At 34.0% G+C, this 22,552-nt stretch overlaps 1 pseudogene; it reads right to left on the minus strand.

The window, feature by feature from the left end:
• Positions 1 to 2,042: 2,042 nt before the first annotated feature.
• Positions 2,043 to 13,137, minus strand: LOC123797964 (large ribosomal subunit protein eL27 pseudogene; annotated as a pseudogene).
• Positions 13,138 to 22,552: the final 9,415 nt, after the last annotated feature.

Below are 22,552 nucleotides of genomic sequence, written 5' to 3' on the forward strand. Positions count from 1 at the left end.
ATATAAGATTATATGTGTGCTTGCATGTATATATATATGCATTGTATGCAAATATATATATATATATATATGCATCGAGAAGAGATTGAAAGCAGATGCAAATAAACCAGGAGGCTTACAGCACAATAGTGCTCTTGATATTTTTTCACATTTAAAAAGTCCTTTTTAGAATGATTGAAATTTATATTTATTATTGTCACTATCATTATTATTAGGATGGCGATGATAATAGCAGCTCTTTAATTTTAATGAATACCTTAAGTATTTACTTCTATGATTAGCAATCACCCTATATTTTTATTTTGCCGCTTGTTTACAGAAACAGTACAAACTGATAATTTTAACTTTGTTGAAAATTTAAATTAATAACCTTCACTAACTTTCTCCTGTATCTTAATTGTTATTTAAGTTTTTCCTTAAGTTTACAATATAAGGATTATATGACAAATAATCATGAGCCACCTTAAGTTTTATGTCCTTTTAAATTCATGGAATAGAGTCTATTGATTTAAAATGACTTGTGTATACTTCACCAGGAAACAACAGGGAATTTTTTTTTTAGTATCATTAACATAAACTGTAGAATAGACAAATCACAGTGACAATGTCATGCATAGTTTACTTATATAGTCCTCAAGTCACTTTATAAAATTAACAGGATATTTCATAAAAATGTGTCAACCCTAAAACAATATATCACTTTGTGATTTTGATTTGTTGATCTTAAAAAAGAAAAAAGCCAGTTATTTTACCAGCAAAATGAGTTCATTTTGGAATAGCAGAGAATTTGTAATTTGGATAAGCAAACTGTGGTGAACCATAGGCAAATCCAGAGAACAAAAGGAGAGGAACTTGCTTTTATAGGGGAAAGGAGGAAACTGGAAGGGGTTGTTTCACTGAGTTCTCATTGACTGGACTGTTGCTTGAGCAAGGAGAAATTCTTCCTCCTCCTGGGGTATGCAAAGCAAGCTTCTTCCTACTGGGAAATGCAAGGTATGCTTCTTAAGGCAAGTGGTAATATGTAAGATCTCTCTCTCAGGGCTTCCCCACTCCACTTTAAGTGAGATTGCTTTTATTTATTTTCACAGATTCAACAAGTAGTAAATCCCAAAAGATTTGTTATGACTTCATAAACCGTGAGGCAATGGTAAATCTTTAACTTTTTTTTCCCCTAGAAATAGTGGTGCCATTATTATGAGTCCATATTACAGCTCAAATATCTCATCCTCAAAGAGAAATCTTAATACCTCCTTTAAATGTTTTTGAAAGTTATGGGCTCTATCATTCCTCTGTTTACTCCCTGTAAACTTGTTTGATTTTTTTTTAATTATACATGCCCTACTATAATGTAAAGAGATATACCTTCCTTGTTTGCTCAAGAACACTATCATACGATACAGTGCCTTCTGCATAGTAGGTACTTAATGTTTGGGACGAGTGGTTAAATGAATAAATGATATAAACTAAGCTACTGGAGTCTAGATTAGATCATAAGGTAAACTTGATCTGAGCAATTTCATGGCAAGAATTCTAAAGAGTCTAAAATGTATGGAGAAATGCAAAGAATCTAATAACCAAAACAATTTACTTAAATGACAAACATTCAAGGAGTGCCTGAGTGGTTCTGTTGGTTAGGCGTCTGACTCTTGATTTTGGCTCAGGTCATGATTTCAGAGTCCTGAGATGGAGCCCTCTGTCAGGCTCAGGCTCCTGCTGGGCTGGAGCCTACTTAAGATTCTCTCTCTCTCTCTGTGACTTTAAATCTCATTTTCATTCATTATTTTGCAAATGTTTATTGAGCACTTATTTTCTAAACCACTAGTCGAGGCCCTGAGGATACAAATTATTCAAAAAACAAGCAAAGGAAAAAAATAGCCCACGTGACAGCAGTTATATAATATTTATTTATTTATTTATTTATTTATTTATTTATTTATTATTTATTTATAATGTCTGGAACAAAAACAGCCAAAACCACAGCTTCTGGAAGAACCATTTGTTCTTGCTGGTCTTGTCCATCTTGAACTGACTTCAGCCCCTCGTCAGGCCTTGTATTTAAGAGCGGGGTTTCTGAAAACATCGAGGCTGACAAGTTTGTCCAAGAGGATATCCACAAGGTACCTTGTGGGCATGAGGTGATTGTAGTTACAAACTTTCACAAAAGATTTGATATTTGACCTCTTCTTGCCCATGGCAGCTGCCACTCTGCTGGGATACCGGTCAATTCCAGCCACCAGAGCATGACTGTAGGTTTGGTTGCAGTGGCAGTCATCAATGTTCTTCACAAGGACCACTTTTGCCTCGGAAGTAGCTTCTTGCCAGGACCAGCACCACCGTCCCAGGTCTCACAAACTTGCTCTTTTGACACCAACCACCCGAGCCTTATAATATATACTTCTATGGGAAGACAAACAATAAACAATATGAATATTGATTTAAATAAAACATTATATAGTGACAGGTGCTGGGGGGACAAAGTAGGGAACCTTAGAAAATGTGAATATATGATACTTAATTTGAATGGTCAAGAAAGACTAAAAAATTGCCATTTTAGTAGAATTCTCAAATATGATTAAAAGGTCAGTCATGTCAATATCCATAGGAAGAGCACTCTAGAAAGAAAAGAAGAGAAGGGATAAAGGCCCTAGGCATGTTTTCTTGTTTGTTTGTTTGTTTGTTTGTTTGTTTGTTTGTTTTCTGATGAGTTACAGGGATAGTAAGGAGGCTAATGTGTCTGGAGCAGAGTAAGAAAGAAGGTAGGTGCAGCTTATGATTTCAAGGATATAATAAAGCAGATAAGAAGGATGGATAAAGCCTAGAAAGTCTTTAGTTTTACTTTATGGTAGAGTATTTTGAGAAGAGAAATAGTATAATCTGATTTACATTTTACAAGGTTTGTGAATGTTATTTAGTATAGACTGGACTGTTTCTACTCAAACGTATCATCTCACTCCTGTAAATTATCACCTTATTGGATACTGATCATGTGAATACATTTTGATCATGAAGTCCTACAAATATCATAGAAATAATTTTCTTTTTTTTTATTTTAATGATTTTTTATTATATTATGTTAGTCACCATACAGTACATCCCCGGTTTCCAATGTAAGGCTCGATGATTCATTAGTTGTGTATAACACCCAGTGCACCATGCAATATGTGCCCTCCTTACTACCCATCACCAGCCTATCCCATTCCCCCACCCCCCTCCCCTCTGAGGCCTTCAGTTTGTTTCTCATAGTCCATAGTCTCTCATGTTTCATTCCCCCTTCTGATTACCCCCCCTTTCTTTATCCCTTTCTTCCCCTACCGATCATCTTAGTTCTTATGTTCCATAGATGAGAGAAATCATATGATAGTTGTCTTTCTCTGCTTGACTTATTTCACTTAGCATTATCTCCTCCAGTGCCGTCCATGTTGTAGCAAATGTTGAGAACTCGTTCTTTTCTGATAGCTGAGTAATATTCCATTGTATATATGGACCACAACTTCTTAATCCAGTCATCTGGTGAAGGGCATCTCGGCTCCTTCCACGATTTAGCTATTGTGGACATTGCTGCTATGAACATTGGGCTGCATATGGCCCTTCTCTTCACTACGTCTGTATCTTTGGGGTAAACACCCAGTAGTGCAATGGCTGGATCATAGGGTAGCTCAATTTTTAACTTTTTTAAGGGACCTCCACACTGTTTTCCAGAGTGGCTGTACCAACTTGCATTCCCACCAACAATGTAGGAGGGATCCCCTTTCTCCACATCCTCTCCAACAATTGTTGTCTCTTGCCTTGTAGAAATAATTTTCTAAATATTATCACTCCCTGCCTTATTTTTGATTAGCCTATTTCCTACTGCTGAAGTGTTCTCTAGATATTAAGAGTTTATTCATTCGGAATCACTTTCTCATTAGAAGAGATTGAAACTGACTCAAACTGTCTTAAGAATAAAAGGGAGTGTGGCTTTATTGGACCATATAAACATAACTAGCTTCATGCTTAGATCCAGTTGTTCATAAGAAGGATCAGTGCTTTTTCCCTTATCTTTTCTGTAGATTTGTTTGCCTGTTTGTTGTCTTTATTCTATAAGAGGTTCTCAATACCTGGGAAAAATGACACCTGTTTGCAACACCAAGAAACATTCCAATGGTTTAATGAATCAGCAGCATAAAATATCTTATCTTTATCAGTGACTATACATCAAACACATTCATATTTTTTCATTGGATGTACTTCATTGATATGGCCAGTCCTGAGCCCAGTGGTATGACCAAGAGGATAAGTGGTCTACTTAATTGACATGAACTTAGCCCTACAATCTGCGAAAGTGAGAATATTGTGATTTACTGCCACAAGTTTGAGTCACATATCTTATTCCTGTAGCCTGTGAAGGGCATGCCATTGTGACTTTCAGCCACAGGGATGAAGGGATGGCAGGTAATGAAAAATAGCAGTTCTACACAAGAAGATTGGAGCAGTAATGTCAAAGAAACATATAGGAATATTTAATAGGAGATTAAGACAATCAGTACCATAATCTAAAATGGGCAATGGTCAAAGGATCCAATGGTAGGTGAGATTAAGGGGAATTCAGGAAACAAATAATATGTTTTGTGTTACATAAAGCAATCTTGCATATGGTTGGAGTACATTTTAAATCTGCCAAAGCTGAACTCACTCTGCCTTCTGATATTTCACTTAAGGTAAGTGTATTTGACTTCTGGTACATTAAAAAACTAAGTGTGTGTGTGTGTGTGTGTGTGTGTGTGTGTGTGTGTGTGTGTGTGTGGTGGTGTATGCTTGTATACATTAACTAACATAAATTAATATGGTATGCATATAGGCAAAAACACATTGGTGGAGATTATGTTTTTTTGTTCTAACAGCACAGAGTCTGGCACATGGAAGATGATAATTTTTCGGTGAAGCCTTATTAAATCAGCTTGTAATTAAATGTTTCATATATGACCATGAACTGCAAAGATTATTTCTAATGTATTCATTCTTGTATGTAATAGCTTCTAATATGTAGTAATGCTATCTTTTCTTAAAACAGGGACTTGAATTTTAAAGGTGATGCACTTTAAAATTACTCTAATTCTTTTTTTTTCTTTATTTACTTTTATTTATTTATTTTTATAATAATATTTTTTTATTATATTATGTTAGTCACCATATAGTACATCCCTGGTTTTTGATGTAAAGTTCCATGATTCATTAGTTGCGTATAACACCCAGTGCACCATGCAATACGTGCCCTCCTTACTACCCATCACCAGCCTATCCCATTCCCCCATCCCCTCCCCTCTGAAGCCCTCAGTTTGTTCCTCAGAGTCCATAATCTCTCATGCTTCCTTCCCCCTTCTGATTACCCCCCCTTTCTTTATCCCTTTCTTCTCCTACCAATCTTCCTAGTTCTTATGTTCCATAGATGAGAGAAACCATATGATAATTGTCTTTCTCTGCTTGGCTTATTTCACTTAGCATTATCTCCTCCAGTGCCGTCCATGTTGCAGCAAAAGTTGAGAAATCGTTCTTTCTGATAGCTGAGTAATATTCCATTGCATATATGGACCACATCTTCTTAATCCAGTCATCTGTTGAAGGGCATCCCGGCTCCTTCCACGATTTAGCTATTATTTACTTTTAAATTTTGAATTTAAATAAAAGTATTTTAAATGTTAAATTATTAATACAGGATCAGAAACAAGATTTAAAACATGTGTATTGTAGATGTTTTAACTATATTTTTTAAATTCTGTTTCTTTTCTTTATGTCTCCTTTACTTGTGAGAGGAGAAACTAATTCTTATTTTAACTTTTTTAAAGTGTTATTCTGGGGCAGTCATTTAAGCATCTGACTCGTGGTTTGGGCTCAGGTCATGATCTCAGGGTTGTGAAATTGAGTCCCACATTGGGCTCTACGCTAAGTGTGGACTCTGCTTGGATTCTCTCCCTCTCCCTCTTCTCTGCTCCTCCTCCTACACTCTCTCTCTGTCTCAAAAATAAATAAATCTTTTAAAAAGTAAAATAAAAAAGTGCTGTTCCAATACCAAAAACAATATCACACTATATGTTAACTAAATAGAATTTAAATAAAAATTTGAAGAAGAAAAAAAAAGTGCTCTTGTATTCCGAATGAACTAAATTTACACTACTTCATTAAATACATTCACATTTATTCATTTTATATGAACACCTTGTGATTATTGTTTTGCCTCCCTACATTGTTTTATATAGGCACAAAACACTTCTCCTTAGCCTGATGATCCCATCTCTACCAAAATATTAGGCAGCCGTGACAGGATGCAATTTGTTTTTTTCTACATACTGGTGACTAAGGTGGACTGATGTTACATGAACTTCCTAATGTTCCAAATCCTGATGCATATATTTTCCAAAAACTATTTCCAAACATAGGTCACTGGATATTTCTGAGTAGAAGATAATGAAATAAAATGAAAAATGAAGTCTTAGAGTTTCTCTGTAGTGGGTAGTGTGAAATAACAATAATATATTTTATATTTTTCATTGGAAGGTTCATGTGAATCAGCCCACACATTAAAATACAAAAATTTTATTGTCAAAGAATGCAGCAGAAATTAAATCATTAATTTCATTGTATGAACACATGATCTTGCTATCCTGAAAATGTCTCTGTCTCAACTACATACTATATTTTAAAAGGAGAATAAGCAAAGAAAGCCCTTGTTTATAAAACTTAATTTCCCACAAAAACATTCTTTAGAAGCAAAATTATCATTTTGTTCATTATTTTTAAGTATCTGACATTGCAGCAAACATATTAGATATATTTATTATTGCAAAACAAGTATGTGACCAGTTTTCTTTATGGAGCATCGAAGAGGTCATTTCTCTACTCTGTTAACAGATTTCACTCACGATCTTCCCACTTCAAAATATAATATTTTGGGTCTCTATGTTCGAGATATAGATCTGTCACTAATACACATATGACAAATGCATTGCTTCTGATGTGACCTTTGTCTAAAGAAACCATTCCCATACACTGTCAGGCATCTTTTCTCGGCAATCTCAAGATATGAACTCAATTGGCAAAAGGCTTTATTGTGGGGAGCTTCGCACATTGTTCTCATTACTTTTAAGGCATTTTAAAGCCTACACAGCTGTAAAATTGTTTTATCTCCTCCTTTCTCCCCCAATAAGGATTAGCTGAGGTCCAAGGAGTACTATAAGCCTGATAAAGCTTTGAGTGCTTTTACACTGAACTTGAAATGAGTCCAAATACCTCTAACTCCAACATATCAAACTTAAAGTATCACGAAGAACCCAAGTGGCTTAAAAATCCTGCACTACCTTCAGGACTAAAGCAGTCATCCCTCCAGCTGCTGGGGGTATAGTCTCTCAGCTGAGTCTCTCTGAAGAAATTGCACTAAGTTTTAGAGAGCCATCTCACCAAGACTATGTGTCCTTCTGGAAACGTAGTCCATGTCCAATGACTGTCCAAAACAGGCGTGGTAAGGTGGGTTGAGGGTAAGGAACTGTTAGAAGGCTCAGTCCTTTTCCCTCCATTCATGACAACCCTAAAGAGTCATCTTTGCTCTAGTGGGATTGACTGGTCTTTACCACAATGGCGTGCAGTTCTAATCATCCCTCTGCTCAGTCCTGTTTTTGTTTTTGTTTTTGTTTTTAACTCTCATAGTTGTTTTTCCTGAAAACTATAAACTTCTTGCATACAAATCTCTATAGCAAAGCCTATTTTCCAGAGAAGCTGGCTAACAACACAACTTATTTAAACTAAGAATATGCAATTCTATTTCTTCACAAAACCTTGAAATTAATGAAGAAAATCTTATATCACTACCTTCGGTGTGTGAAATAATAGTGGACTGAATAAAATTATTTGGCTGCTTTTGGGTAGAATTGTCACAGGGACTTAGTATACATTTATTTCCTTGATTAGCTTTTAAATTATAATCCTAAGTCTGAAGTACAAAATAAAAAACAAACTGATGTTGAGGCTATTTCTTTACACTTATGTATATTCTTTTAGTACTGCCTCTTTTTTTTTTAAAGATTTTATTTTTTTTTATTTATTTATTTGGCAGAGATAGAGACAGCCAGCGAGAGAGGGAACACAAGCAGGGGGAGTGGGAGAGGAAGAAGCAGGCTCATATCGGAGGAGCCTGATGTGGGACTCGATCCCATAACGCTGGGATCACGCCCTGAGCCTAAGGCAGACGCTTAACCGCTGTGCCACCCAGGCGCCCCTAGTACTGCCTCTTTAAAAAAAAAAAAAAAAACTGATGAATTCACTTCTCTCTCTCTTCTCCACCACCTGTCTTTTGTGTGTGTGTGTTTGTGCATGTGTGTGTTTGGAGGTGGAGTAAGGTTTAAAATGTTTTAAATTATACAATATTAGATTCAATTATGACATACATTTTAGCAAAGTGTTCCTTTGATTTTATCATTTTTTATTTTATCATTTTTTTAAGTTTATTTTCAGAGTTAAAGAGTTTAAAAATATTTGAGGGCTTAGTGACTTCCTTCCCCTTGTCCAGTTGTGGACATTTCCCCCCTACATTTTCTGTGTTTCTCATTATAAAGTCTTCTCTTAAATATTAACAAATTGGCTCCAGGAAGATACTAATTTATCATCCCATCAGCTATGTAGGAGAGTGCTCATTTTGCAATGTTAATTATATGCCATATTATCTTTTTGTTCTTTTGTCAATATAATGGATGAAATGCAATATATTTCATTGTTTGTTTTACCTTCTAAAACTAACGACTGAAATTGAAAATAGTTGTACATCGATGTCCAACAAAATGGTGGTATGACCTTTGGGCCCCTGCCACAATATAAATTAATACAAAAATTGCTCCTAAGCTACACCTGGATTAATGTCTTGTGGCTGTCCAATGGAAGGCAGGATCAACCCACAATCCAGAATTCAGTTCAAATATTGAGATAGATGATGCTACCCAAGTACCAAGAGGTATTAAGACATTTATTACTCACATTATAAGGTTTTCTTGGGAAAGCAAGGCAGACTTACACTAAACTACAAAAACCACTTAATAGAGCAAAGAGGAGGGACACCTAGGTGGCTCAGTAGGTTAAGCATCTGCCTTTGGCTCAGGTCATGATCCCAGGGTCTTGGGATCAAGAGTCTGCGTCTCCTCTCTCTCTGCTGCTCCCCCTCCTTCTGCTCTCTCTCTGTCAAATAAATAGATAAAATCTTAAAAAAAAAATAGAGCAAACAGGAACAAATGGCTTGGAGTGATTTGAGGGTAATTTCAGGTTTAGAGTCCCCACTCATTGTCCTGGATTTTGTGTGGTTTGAACTTCCTACCAGAACCAAAGGAAGGAGCCTGTAGACTTGTAAATGGGCTTGCTAAGGTGTGGGACAAGAAATGTACAAAGAAGTCTTGGGCTTGAAATATATCAGTAGTCAAACATCAAAACTGCAACCAGACTCTGTCTTACAGTTAAAAATAAAGTGAAATAACAAGTGCTAGAAATAAAGAAGGAGCTCAAAACTACAGAAGAAAAAGAGCAAACTGACATCCTAAGAAGAGCCCAGAGTACTGTAAACCATGGAATCTGATTGACTGAGACCACTGAATGACTTTATGTCTTCACCTAAGGGAAATAGGAGTGACATTCCTCAAATAGGAAGTGCGGCTCCTCAACTTAAAAAGAAATTAGTAAATCAACCAACATCTTTAACCCACCTTTAGCTAGAATATTGGCAATGGTGTTTGTCATCCACCTGTGACTTTGAGCTTTAAAAACTTACTCCTTTGAGAGAAATTGAAGCCTTAAATCTGAAACATATGAATTTTATAATCAGAGTTACAACATACACTTAGTGCTGGAATACACAGTCAAAGAATTACTACAGAAACCAACTAAGGACTTGTGAAGTTTCTTGAACTCTGTAGGAAGCAAGCAAAATGTAAGCAAAGTTTCTTGAACTCTGTAGGAAGCGAGTTGTAGAAACATGCCTACAACTGAAAGACAAACTATAAAATCAATAAGATGATGATGAGCTTATCTTGAAATATTTAAAACAAGATCAAGAAATGAACCCATAAAAAGGCAGGAAGAAAAAACCAAAGAATTAACATCCATTAGACAATTTAAAATGAATAAAATACTAGCATATTCTTTTTTTTTCTCCAAGTTTGTATTTATATTCCAGCTAGTTAATATACGGTTCATACTAGTTTCAGGTATAGAATCTAGCGGTTCATCACTTACGTACAACACCCAGTGCTCATCTCAACAAGTGCCCTCTTTAATACCCATCATCCATTTAACCTATACCCCCACCCACTGCCCCTCCAGTAACCATCAGTTTGTTTTCTATAGTGAAGAGTCTGTTTCTTGATCTGGCTCTCTCTCTTTGTATTCCCCTATGTTCATTTGTTTTGTTTCTTAAATTCCACATATGAGTGAAGTCATATGGTATTCGTCTTTCTCTGACTGACTTATTTCACTTAGCATAATACTCTCTAGTTCCATCCATGTCATTGCTTGGCAAGATTTCATTTTTTAAAGCTGAATAATATTCCATTATATATATATATTACTTCTTTATCCACTCATCAGTCAATGGACATCTGGGTTCTTTCTATAATTTGGCTCTTGTTGATAAAGTATCATGTTTTTTTAAAAGATGAAAAATAGAACCAAAAAAAAAAAAAAAATAAGACTTCAAAGAAATCACACAATGTCATGAAAAAGGCAATAATTGAAAAAAAAGAGAAATTATAAAACAAATAAAATATAGTTGTCAAAATTAAAAAATGTAACGAATGGTCATGTTAAATGGGACAGGATCATACCCTCCATGATAAAGATACTTAAAAATACATTGATCTCTAAAAAATGCATTGATTGTTCTGTAACAAAGGAACACAGATGCCAACTGAAAGAGTTCCCAATGGCCAAAGCTGGGACAATTTGACCACCAAAATAAAGGCATAACATCAATATCCCTGAGCTGATACCAATGTACATACATAACTGAATAAACAAATTAATGGTAGAGAAGAGACAAATCTCTGATGCAGAAGAATTCCAAATCATTTATGTAGATACTCTGCCCTTAAAGTGGGGATTATAAACACCCACTCTAAATCTTGGTTGTGCTTACTGATTTCTTTCTCACAAGTACAGTGTGAAAAAGTGATCAAAGCCTAACTTTATGGTGTAGAAGCCTGACAAACTACTTCAGCCAGGTGATCTAGATCAATATCTACAATGTAAATCATGTTGATGGTATGTACCCTTGATGTAATGAGTTGAAAATCTCACTTCATCTCTGTCATTTTTCTCCCAAAAATCTATAACCCAATCTAATCATGAAAAAAAGAAAAAAAAATGCCATATAAATAAAAATATAGGCACATCTTGCAAAATACTTGGCCAGTATTTTTTTATAAGATTTTATTTATTTATTTGTCAGAGAGAGAGAAAGCACAAGCAGGGGAAGCGGCAGGCAGAGCAGGCAGAGCAGGCAGAGGGAGAAGCAGGCTTCCTGCTGAGCAAAGAGCCCAATGCGATGAGGGACTCAATCCCAGGACCCTGGGATCATGACCTGAGCCAAAGGCAGAGGCTTAACCAACTGAGGCACCCAAGTGTTCCAATACTAGGCCAGTATTTATTGCTCAAGACTGTAAAGATCATCAAAAACAAGAAATGTCTGTGAAGCAAGAGGAGTCTATGGAGACATGATGCCTCAAGGTAATCTGATTTCCTAGATGAGATCTTGGGATAGAAAAAGACTTTAGGTAAAACCAAGAAAATTACACGGAACAATGGATTTGAGTCAATAATAATGTATCAATTATTGGTTCATTAATTTTAAGAAATTCCATATACCAGGAGCACCTGGGCGGCTCAGTCCATTAAGGGTCCAACTCTTGATTTCTGCTCAGGTCATGATCTCAGGGTCCTTACATCAAGGCCTGAGTCAGGCTCTGCACTAAGCATGGAGTCTGTCTCTCTCCCTGGCCCCAGTTGCATGCACTTTCTCTCTCTCTCTCTCTCTCTCTCTCTCTCTCTCTCTCCCTCTCTCCCTCTCTCCCTCTCTCTCTCTCCCTCCCTACCTTTCCCTCTCTCTCTCACATATACTGAGTAGGACAGTATATGTGAACTCTACTACCTTCTTAATTTTTGTGTTAATCTAAAACCGTTCTTTAAAATCAATCAATCTAATAAAATGGATACTTCAGAAATAGCCTTATTTTGATTTTGATAAATTGACTTTTAAAAAGGATCGAAGGCATTCAGTAGAGAAAGAATAGTATTTTTAACATATTCTGTTGGAAAAACTGGGTACCTATATGCAAAAAGTAAACATTGGTGCATACTCCACACTGCATAAAAATGTATTCAAATTGCTCCTAGATATATACGTTAAGTTTAAAACAACAAGACTTCAAAATTTGATAAGACTTGCCATTCTTGAAAATTATTTATGATAGGACTATACTCTTTAATCTCTCCAGAAATGGGGCAATACTTCTGTTATGATCTGTAGAGACAATTTGAGGGTCTTGTACTTGGTTTTTCATATCATAATAATCCTCACTTTATGGATCAGGAAACTATGTGCAGATAGATATGCTTGAGACTGAATATATCTGTTCCAACTGCATTCCAGAACTGGAGAAATAGACACAAGGAAGATAAACACCAATGTGTCTACTGAGAAGCAGATTTAAGCCAAAACGCCATTAATCTGATTTGTGAAAATTTTTAACTGGTGGACCTCAATGACATTTGAGTTTTCAGGAATTAGTTCAAATTCTGAGCCCATGTCCAGCAATCCCATAAAATTATGATTTCTCTTGTTTCCTATATGATTATGTTCCCCAATGGATAGTCACACTGCTAAATGGTTATTTGGGAAAGACAAGAGGAGAACTTAGAATATAAATTTCAGCAATCATACCAGACTCATTTCTCAAATTAACTCATTCTCTCATTAAAGAGACTCTGAGTCCTAAATTGGGAATAAAGTTCCTACGATCTTTTGTTAAAAATCTTAAAGATTTTCTACTTACGCAGATCACTGAGGCTTTTAGAGACTGTCCATCTCTTCAGCCTTAAGGTGACCAAGATTAATTTGCCAATAACATTAGACATGTCTACTTACTTATTCATCTCTGCTATTCATTGTGGTAACCACAGCTACCCTGTCTCTGTCAATTGCACGCTCCCTGTATATCCAAATTCCCTAGAAAAATCTAATTTATCTCCTCCTTCTCCTTGAGAGAATCTCAAGGAGAAATCTTAAGTTCAGTAACACTCATCGTATTGAGTATTTGTTAATTATTATTTTCTTCTTTTTAAAATGGATTCATATTCTATTTTATCTGAATCTTGAATGACCTTTCTCATTGCTAGATTAGCTCTGGAGAATATTTTAGGTCTAATTTCAATTTGATGCTTAGATCATTTTATTTCAACCTTAATTTCTAGTGAATTGCACTGTGATTTTCCTTTCTAAATCATCTCAAAGTAATTTATGTTTGTTGCCATTTTAATTCCAATGTTTTCTTCTGAGTCTTTGATGCAATAGATTGAGTTTACTTATTATTCCATTATATAACTACTACTACAAAAAATTGAATTTCTGAATCTAATTTTGCCTGCCTCAGTGATGTCTAACATAAAATACCATTATTTTATTCTCATTTTATGTCTTCAACACAACTCAACAAATTAGCATTTACTTCCTTAATATAATATCCCCTACATATTATAAAAGTCAGTGCCTATTATTAAGATCTGTGTTATTATTGGGCCATTTTAGAAAAAAATAAAGCTTTTTTTTCACCTTTCTGATTATTAATTCTGGTTCTAAAAAGTAATATGCCCCTTTCCAAACATGTTGTCAAGTTAGAATTGCTAAAAACTTGTAGCATATATCTCTGTTTAATGACCACCTTTGCAAATATAAAAAATGATGTCATCATAGATATTTCACCAAGGTTATTATTAATACTAACTCTTCACTTGTCCATATACCAGTGAATACCATACCCTTAAAAGATTGGATGGAAAAAGAGAGTAAAATTGGGGCGCCTGTGTGGCACAGCGGTTATGCGTCTGCCTTCGGCTCAGGGCGTAAACCTGGCGTTATGGGATCGAGCTCCGCATCAGGCTCCTCCGCTAGGAGCCTGCTTCTTCCTCTCCCACTCCCCCTGCTTGTGTTCCCTCTCTCGCTGGCTATCTCTATCTCTGTCGAATAAATAAATAAAATCTTTAAAAAAAAAAAAAAAAGAGAATAAAATAGAAATAGTAAAACATGCTATGTAAAAGTAACCTTACATTTGGCATTATCTCCTTATCCCTCTACTATCATCCTGTTTTATTGGTTATACTTAGTATAATATATTTAAGTATTTATGTTTTCTGTTATGAAACTGAAATTTCAAATATACTTTACATTCAAATTAATGAAAAAGCAAAACATAACTGCTAGATATATCATACATTGTCCACTAAATATGCATTGTACTTTTGTATGAATATTCTATTTTCTAAAATCTTGATATTTTGACTTTTTAATCTTTCTAAAAATATATGCTTTTGTATCTCTTCTTCTAAAAACTCTTGTGATTTCAGGGAATTTACTTTCTCCTTTTGTTGCTTTTGTAGGTTGCTATGCAACTTAAATATATACTCCACTCTGATTTGCTTTTCTATTTTAACTCTTCACTGTCATTTCCTTCACCTTATTAAAATTACTGTATTTATGAGAAAAAAATATACGCAGTAATCTTAGTTAAAGGTATTATTTCTTATTATTCATTGTATTATTAATAATTAGAATTAATCTTTGTGTCAGTCTATGCATATTCATTTTGGTTTTAGAATTTTAAAAAACTGAAATTTCATTACTGTAGGAATGTTATGATCTTATTATAAAATTACAATAATGTAACAGCTTTCAGAGCACTAAAACTGCACCTCAAACTGAAACCAAATGCATTTGTTTATTAATCATTGGTTCCTTTAGCTAGCCTCCCAACATCTCATTTTTCTGATATACACGCTTTAAACATTTGGATGATATTTTTAAATTAATGAAAAATTCCGTAGGTTTAATTTTATGGACTGGTAATCTAAAGATAGATCAATATATCTTTTTCATGTTCAAAATATTGGTCTGGCAATTTAGATTTGAAAGCAGTTATTACATTTTGATACATAGAGAATTTACTGGTTCAGGTTGCACCAAAGAAAAAGAGGGTACAGAGGCAAGGAACGGTAAAAGGAAAAAAGAGAAGAAGGAAACGAGAGGCCAGAAGGAAGAAATGATTTCATAGCTTACACTAATCTGTTAGAGATTTTTGACACAAACTTACCCATGCAATTATGCTATCTAGATCAAACTTAGGTGCTAATAGTTCTAGTGTTACTTCTATACCAGTAGCAGTAGAAACTCAACTTTATTTGAAAACAATCTGAATATTGTACAAATAGATTATGAAGATAAAACAGTAGATTTGGCAATTAATGTATTAGTTAATGGAACAATGGCTCTCATGGACACTAGACAGAAGGGACACATAGATACCTAGCACATTTCAGCAATGACAATCAACCAGTGGTCATCTATTCATACAGCATAGAAAGAAGTGGATAATATGCAATCTCAAAAATAGATAAAAATGTGTGTGTGTATATGTATAAGTATGTATATTTTTACTGATTTGTAAATACATTATTTACAAATTACTTGTAAATAATCTAGGAATAATGTGAGGGTACCAATCTCTTCATAACCCAAGTAGATTTATTTATAAATGTATCAATATTGGCCCCAAACAGACTGATTCTCACTGTCAGCAGCTGACTTCATTAATGTGGAACTTTTTAAGAAGTAGTGAAATGCTTGCTTGTGTTCTAAAAATAAAGTTTAAAAAGTTTCATTTTTCAACTATTTTTTTGTGCAAGTGCTGTTAACTCTGCTGAGATTTCCCTCTTCTAAATGGGGGGTAAAAAAGAAAAGACCAGTATGATAAGAATGAGTGTGTGAGAGAGAAAATGAAATCACAAAAATTGTAGAGTATAAACTCTATCCTTTACTCTCCACAAGTTGTGCTATGCTTCAATTTGAAAGAAGCCGGGGGGGGGGGCTCCAAATCATACTTAATTATTAATTTAGCCACCTGTCTTCCTCATTTCAGGACCCTTGGTTAGAAGACAATATAGATATTCCCCCAGCATTTAAAAATCAAAACTATTCAAACTGAAAATGGGATTAAAATGGCCAACGTAGAGCATACGTATCACCTAAATTTAAGCTACTCAACAGGCTGTGTCAAGTTAGCTTTTCTAATTTGTTATAGTTTCTCTTTCCCATTTTCCACCCCTTACTCCTCTCAGCTCATTTCTCATTCAGAATTCATGCCATGTTTTTAATACAGATAACGTAATGAGAGTAAAGCCAAAATTCAACCAAAATGTCTTGTATTAAAAAAAAAATTGAACCCTTTAGTACTCCATCTTCTCAATACTTAATAATTTCAAATCATTATAAAAAGAAAGTATAAGAAAGAGAAAACAAATCCTTCATAAAATACTGTTAACATTTGCTACATCTACTTCCAGGTTTGTTTCTTTGTTTGTTTTCTGACTGTGTTCATACACCATATACTGAAGAAAAAACCCTGTAGGGGATAGCCAGCTTAAATAATCACTTTTGTCTGAAAATCCCCCTCTCACAGGACTGGGTAGAGACTGCCATATTTCTATTACTTAGTCTGCCACACTCTCTGGCAATGATTTATGATATGATTGGTCATCGGCTGAAAATAAGGTTAGTGATTCATGCTTTGGTGATTTGAAATTATGAGTGAGGGATTCTAGTTTCTTCTGAGTATTCTTTAATTGTAGTTATTTAAATGTGGCCTACTGCCTTTTACCATATGCTCACAATAACCAAACTGTTCAAACTGCTGAAAAATGAGTAAATCAGCTATGAATGGGGGATGGGAACTTTTACAGTAGACCCCAAGAGAAAGAAACGGAAAGAGTGGCTTTCTGAACTCAAGAACATGTTCCCATTCCTCATTTCCATCATTTGGGAGATTACAATACTTTCTTATCTTTTTTTTTTTTTTTTCATCTGACAAACATTTATTTCTGTATTTGAGGATTGACGTGGGGCAAAGATGCTCACTAAAGACAGTTAAACATAAAAGCACAAATCATATTGGTGTAACTGCGATCATGGAACCTCGCTGGTGTAATATTTTTGCATCTGGTATCAGGAAAATCAGTCTATTGATACAATACTTTCTTATATGTAGTTCAGTAAGCTGCTCATTAGAAGTCTCATTTTCTTGCTTAAAGGGTCTCAAATTTGTTTCTTTACCTGGAACAAACAAATCTGAAATGAGATGCGTTTTACTTTGTAACTTACTTTCATCAGCTTTAAAATATAAGTATTGTTTGTGCTAGGGAAAACTAATATCCTCGAATTGATTTGTAAACTCTATCTTTGAAAATACAAGGAAAAAAAATTTCATAGCAGGAAACCAGTCTTTGCAAATATTTTCATATACTAATACACATAATTAAGAAAATGGGTATTAATTAAACATAAACACACAAAATAATAATTTGCCAATTATAGAGGTATAAACAGAAGTCTAACTATAGACTTTATTAGAATTTCTGCTTAAGGACTTATTTCAATGTAAATGTATTCAGATGTTGACTAAGCTAAACAAAACAAAGGATAATGTTTTAGCCTCTTTTTTTCATAAAACAGGTTGATTCATGTGTTTGTTTTAAGGGGGTAATCATGGCATTATCAAGGGGAAACTTTTCCAATTAGATAGCCAAGATAATAATCCAGGAAGAGCAAGATTATTTGACCTCAAATTATATCTCAACTTCTGAGACGTCTGCACATACTTGAGATGGAGCTACTAGGAAGAAGCATTTTCCAACTGAGCTGGTGCATCTTGTGATGGCCAGTCAGAAAAGGATTTCAAATAGTTTCAATCTGGTAACTGCATTGTTTCTTGCCGAACACTCTTCATTCAAGGTATTAAAACAATATAAACAGCTTTGGGGAAAAAAGTGACAATATGCACAAGTTGAGCCATGGAAACCTACTTATACACTTTCTATAAATAGGGCGACTACTGCCTCCTTAAAGTGTCGTAAAATGTGATGACTTTCTCTGAAGAAAGTTTGTACCAATTTTGCTTTCGATGAACATTTTATGAAAATGGCTATGTGCACTTCTTCGTTCTATGAAATCTGCTGAGTGCCTCAACCTATTAGGTTTCATTGTAATTCATTTTACTACAATAATGTCTTAAAATATGTTATTACCTTATCATAGAAATTTCATTTCATTTATTACAAATGAGAATAAAAGTGTTTCCATGATTATTGCCTGAAACATACTGGAGGCCCGGTAGATCTATACTGAGTAGATGGATTGATTGCTAAACTGAGAAAAGAGTAGATGGATGGATAATTATTTATTATTATTTTACCTTTACTTTTCAAAATCACCTGCTCAGGTACTTTTATTTCTGTACTTAATTTTTTTTATTAATTAATTTGGAAAGTACCTTAGATATAGCATGTGAATTTTCATACTGACTTTTAATTGCGTTTACATTTATGCTCTATGGAATTTTAAAATATTTTCTCATTACATCTGATCTTTTTTTTAGTTATTACTTTGTTTTTATACTTGGAATATCCTGCCTTCACTGAGACTGGTTATAACCTAAAATTTTTTGTTTATTTTTTTCATATTTAAATCATTAACTTACCTCAATTCATATTATTAAGTGAATCAAGTTTCTTATGACTCTAGTTGGTCACATTGAAAATAATAGTTAAATAAATGAACTTCCCATCATTCATGGAGTTGAACAACCACTTTAGCTAATATGTTAATCTTTTGGAGATTCTTAGCCAATTAGGAAGAATTTCTTTATTTTTCCTATTTCCTAAATAAATTTATTTTATAAGGCAATGTGTAAAAGTTTCAGAATTCCAAAGGACAGACATCAAAACATCAAACAGGATTTTTAACCAATTTTATTTTTAAAAAGAAAGTAATTTTTAAAACTAAGATATTACTCTTGTTGATTTTTCAGGCCTATTTTGGTAAATTTTCTCTTTCTGTCAGAATATCAAAAGTAAAGACTAATCTGTCTTAGGAGAAACAGATGAAGAAAAGCTCATCCATGCACAAGCTCCCAGAACACTCTTTTTCCAGGGTGAAATGACACGGTCAATTGCCTCAATAAGCAAGATGATTGACAACAATAACATTCAACTCAAATTTCTTATTTGGGGTATGAGTTTCAGGCCTCCTCAATGCTCCAGTAAAAAAAAAAAATATTTTTGTAAAATCTATGCATAATCTTTTAAATTGTAAAGCAAGACTGAATCATCTTCAGAATGGGCCTATAACACCTGGAACATTAAGGAGTCTTTTATTCTGGGCCTGAGACAAACACAAACATCATAATTCCCATGACTCCAGAGTAGCTACCATCCACATCAAATAAACACATTTTATTTTTATTTTTTTTTAAACCTCCAGTTAACTTATGACTATTGAAGTAAAAATATATTTGGTGATTTGAAGCTGAAATTTTCCTATATATGCTCCACATTTTATATGTGTCTTTGCTGAAATTTTCAATTTATATAACCAATGCTCTTTTTATTGGAGTATTTATATAACCATTGCTCTTTTTTTTGGAGTATAAGGACAAGTAAGTATCCTTATAAGTGTCCTTATGTGGCAAAAGAAGGTTTGTCACCTTGTCAGCAATGTATTTCACAGCTTGATAGCCCAAGTCAAGTTGCAGTTTACAGGTGGTTACTGTATAACTGCAAATACCTGTAGATTCTTTTTTTAAAAAGACTGGTTGATTTTTTTTCTCTACTAATGACAACTAACAACCTCCTGGGGAGTTTTTCAGTTTGTTTGGGTTTTTTTCCTCTCAGTAACTTTGATCTTTGTCCTTTAATTTATTTCTTTCTGAGTCATTTATGCAACTGATAGTGACATATTACTTTGCTCTTGCACAATCAATAATAATGTGGTTTAACACTGGCTCTTCTGTACAAATTAACATTCAGCAAATTTAGCCAGGATATAGGAGATAGAAAGACTGCCTAAAATACAGAATGACCTTGAAGTTTTACATTTGATGTTGCAACAGAATAATTCATTACTATAAAGAAGTTGCATTTATATCTCTTCACTAGATAAAGAAACATATTCTCAGACTTAATACTCAAGGTGACACAGCAGATAATTATCAAGTATTACACCCAAGGTTTCCCATATAGTATGATCTTGCTTTAAAATTATGGTATCATAAGGCACATATGGTTCTGTAATATGTTTTTGCATTTTCATTTAGCTAATCTAATTCTTTTGGTTAAAGTCTCTGTAGTACTAATTATTTTCCCTAGATATCTCTTTATTTTCTTCTCACTGTTTTTATATGATTGTTTTGTATTAATAAGGAACCTGAGTTCATAAATTGCTTTAAGTTCATAAGGATGTAAAGTTCTTAAGTAAATTGCCTAGATAAAGGGTCTCAGCATGAGAGCAGACTTTGAGTGATATGTTCATGGTAGCAAGCACCAGCGATTACAATTAGCAACTACTACTCTAAGGTGTACATTATGCTAACATACAGAATTTGGCTAAATTATTCCTGAAAGGAGGGTCCACCGGGGAATTTGTGCATGTATTAGAACACTTGACTTAAGATACTTATAAAACCAGAGCATGTGTTTGTATATTTAAATTAACATGCAGACAGAATCTAAACAGGCTTCCCTATGTTTACTGGCAGTAGTAGAGCCACAAAATGCACTAAAATAAAGAATAGGATTTCAGGCAACAATAAGTTGGTGTGATGCTATAAACAGTTATTTATGACAAAAGCAATTCAGAAGAATCTTTAATCTCAAGGTGAAGTCTGGATATCAACTTGTATTGCTATAGTTTAAAAAATGACATGGTATTCCAAGCTTGAATATATGCCATTATATGGTAGTTTGAAGAACTGAAGAACATTTATCACACTACAGTTTTTTGTTTGATTTTTCTGAAGTTTTGTCAAAGGTGCCTCTTAAATTGACATATCCCATAAGTGGGAAATATCTTGCTTTTTTTCCCTTTAATTATCTACATGGAAGATTTCAAGGCTGATATAAAAAAGTTATTGTCACTTTTAAAGCATGTACATTAAACTAATTTCTATTAAGATTTCAACTTTTATTTAAGCTACAGTAAACTTTTTAAAATAATGCCAGTAATTCATTTGCTGAATTCATTTTTCTGTCACAAAATAGATTAAGTGTCATATCTGAAACTGTGACATAGTAGTAGGGGTTGTTGATTATGAGGATTATAAAATAGAATGGATTATGTTAGAGTTGATTCAGGCATGACATTAAGGATTTTTGTACTAGAGGTAAAAGTTGTAGTTAAGCTAATATTGGTGGCATTATCTCCTGTAACTTTAGTAGAACTTCATGAAAATCTCAATAAAGCTTAGAATCAATGTACAAGTAGTTAGGACTGCAGATAATTTTTACATAACTTTTCATTTGCTTTCTTAGAAATGTAATTAATGTTTACTTTTGTCTGCAGTAAATTTAATTCCACCACTTGAACTATTAGCATATATGCAGAAAGACGATATTCCTATCTTATCAGTGGGAGTTTAATACCTTTATGTTATAGTTTTATAACATTTTATGAGTGTTATTACCATTCATTATTAGTAGAGATCGATCTTGCTTTAAATTTACTGAAAATTAGTATTAAAAGCCAATGATTGTGTATTTATTTATATTACCATTATATTTTCAGATATGCATCTATAACAAAAGTAAATGTCTGCCAAAAGTAATAAAAACTATATGTATGATAACTGCAAGGTATATAATGCAGCTTTCAATGAACCCTATAAGTATGTACACTTATAAATGCATTGAATTACATATACATCAGTATTTCATATATATACATATAATACACATGTATAAATAATGCAACATTTTTGATGTCCTAGAACATAAAAGTTCTTAGGGAAATCTTTTGGATTTCATAATGCTCTAAAGCCTGAATAGGGAAGCCAAAGTTTGATATATTCTTTGTCTCTCAAAACAATACAAACCAATACAACTAAATAAATTTTCCATGATTTTATAATCATTTTAATAGCTACATTTTATTGATAAATACTTCAAATTTTCAAGACTTTGGATCTTGTATATCTGACCTTCCCAAAAGCAAGTCCTGCTACTGCCTTTCTTAGTCACTACCCATGTGGCCTTTGCTTTAGAAATTTAGAAATGAGGGGCGCCTGGGTGGCACAGCGGTTAAGCGTCTGCCTTCGGCTCAGGGCGTGATCCCGGCGTTGTGGGATCAAGCCCCACATCAGGCTCCTCTGCTATGAGCCTGCTTCTTCCTCTCCCACTCCCCCTGCTTGTGTTCCCTCTCTCGCTGGCTGTCTCTGTCGAATAAATAAATAAAAAA

Source organism: Ursus americanus, chromosome 9 (assembly GCF_024610735.1).
Source record: "Ursus americanus isolate L20-20 chromosome 9, mUrsAme1.1.p, whole genome shotgun sequence".
NCBI classification, from domain to species: domain Eukaryota; kingdom Metazoa; phylum Chordata; class Mammalia; order Carnivora; family Ursidae; genus Ursus; species Ursus americanus.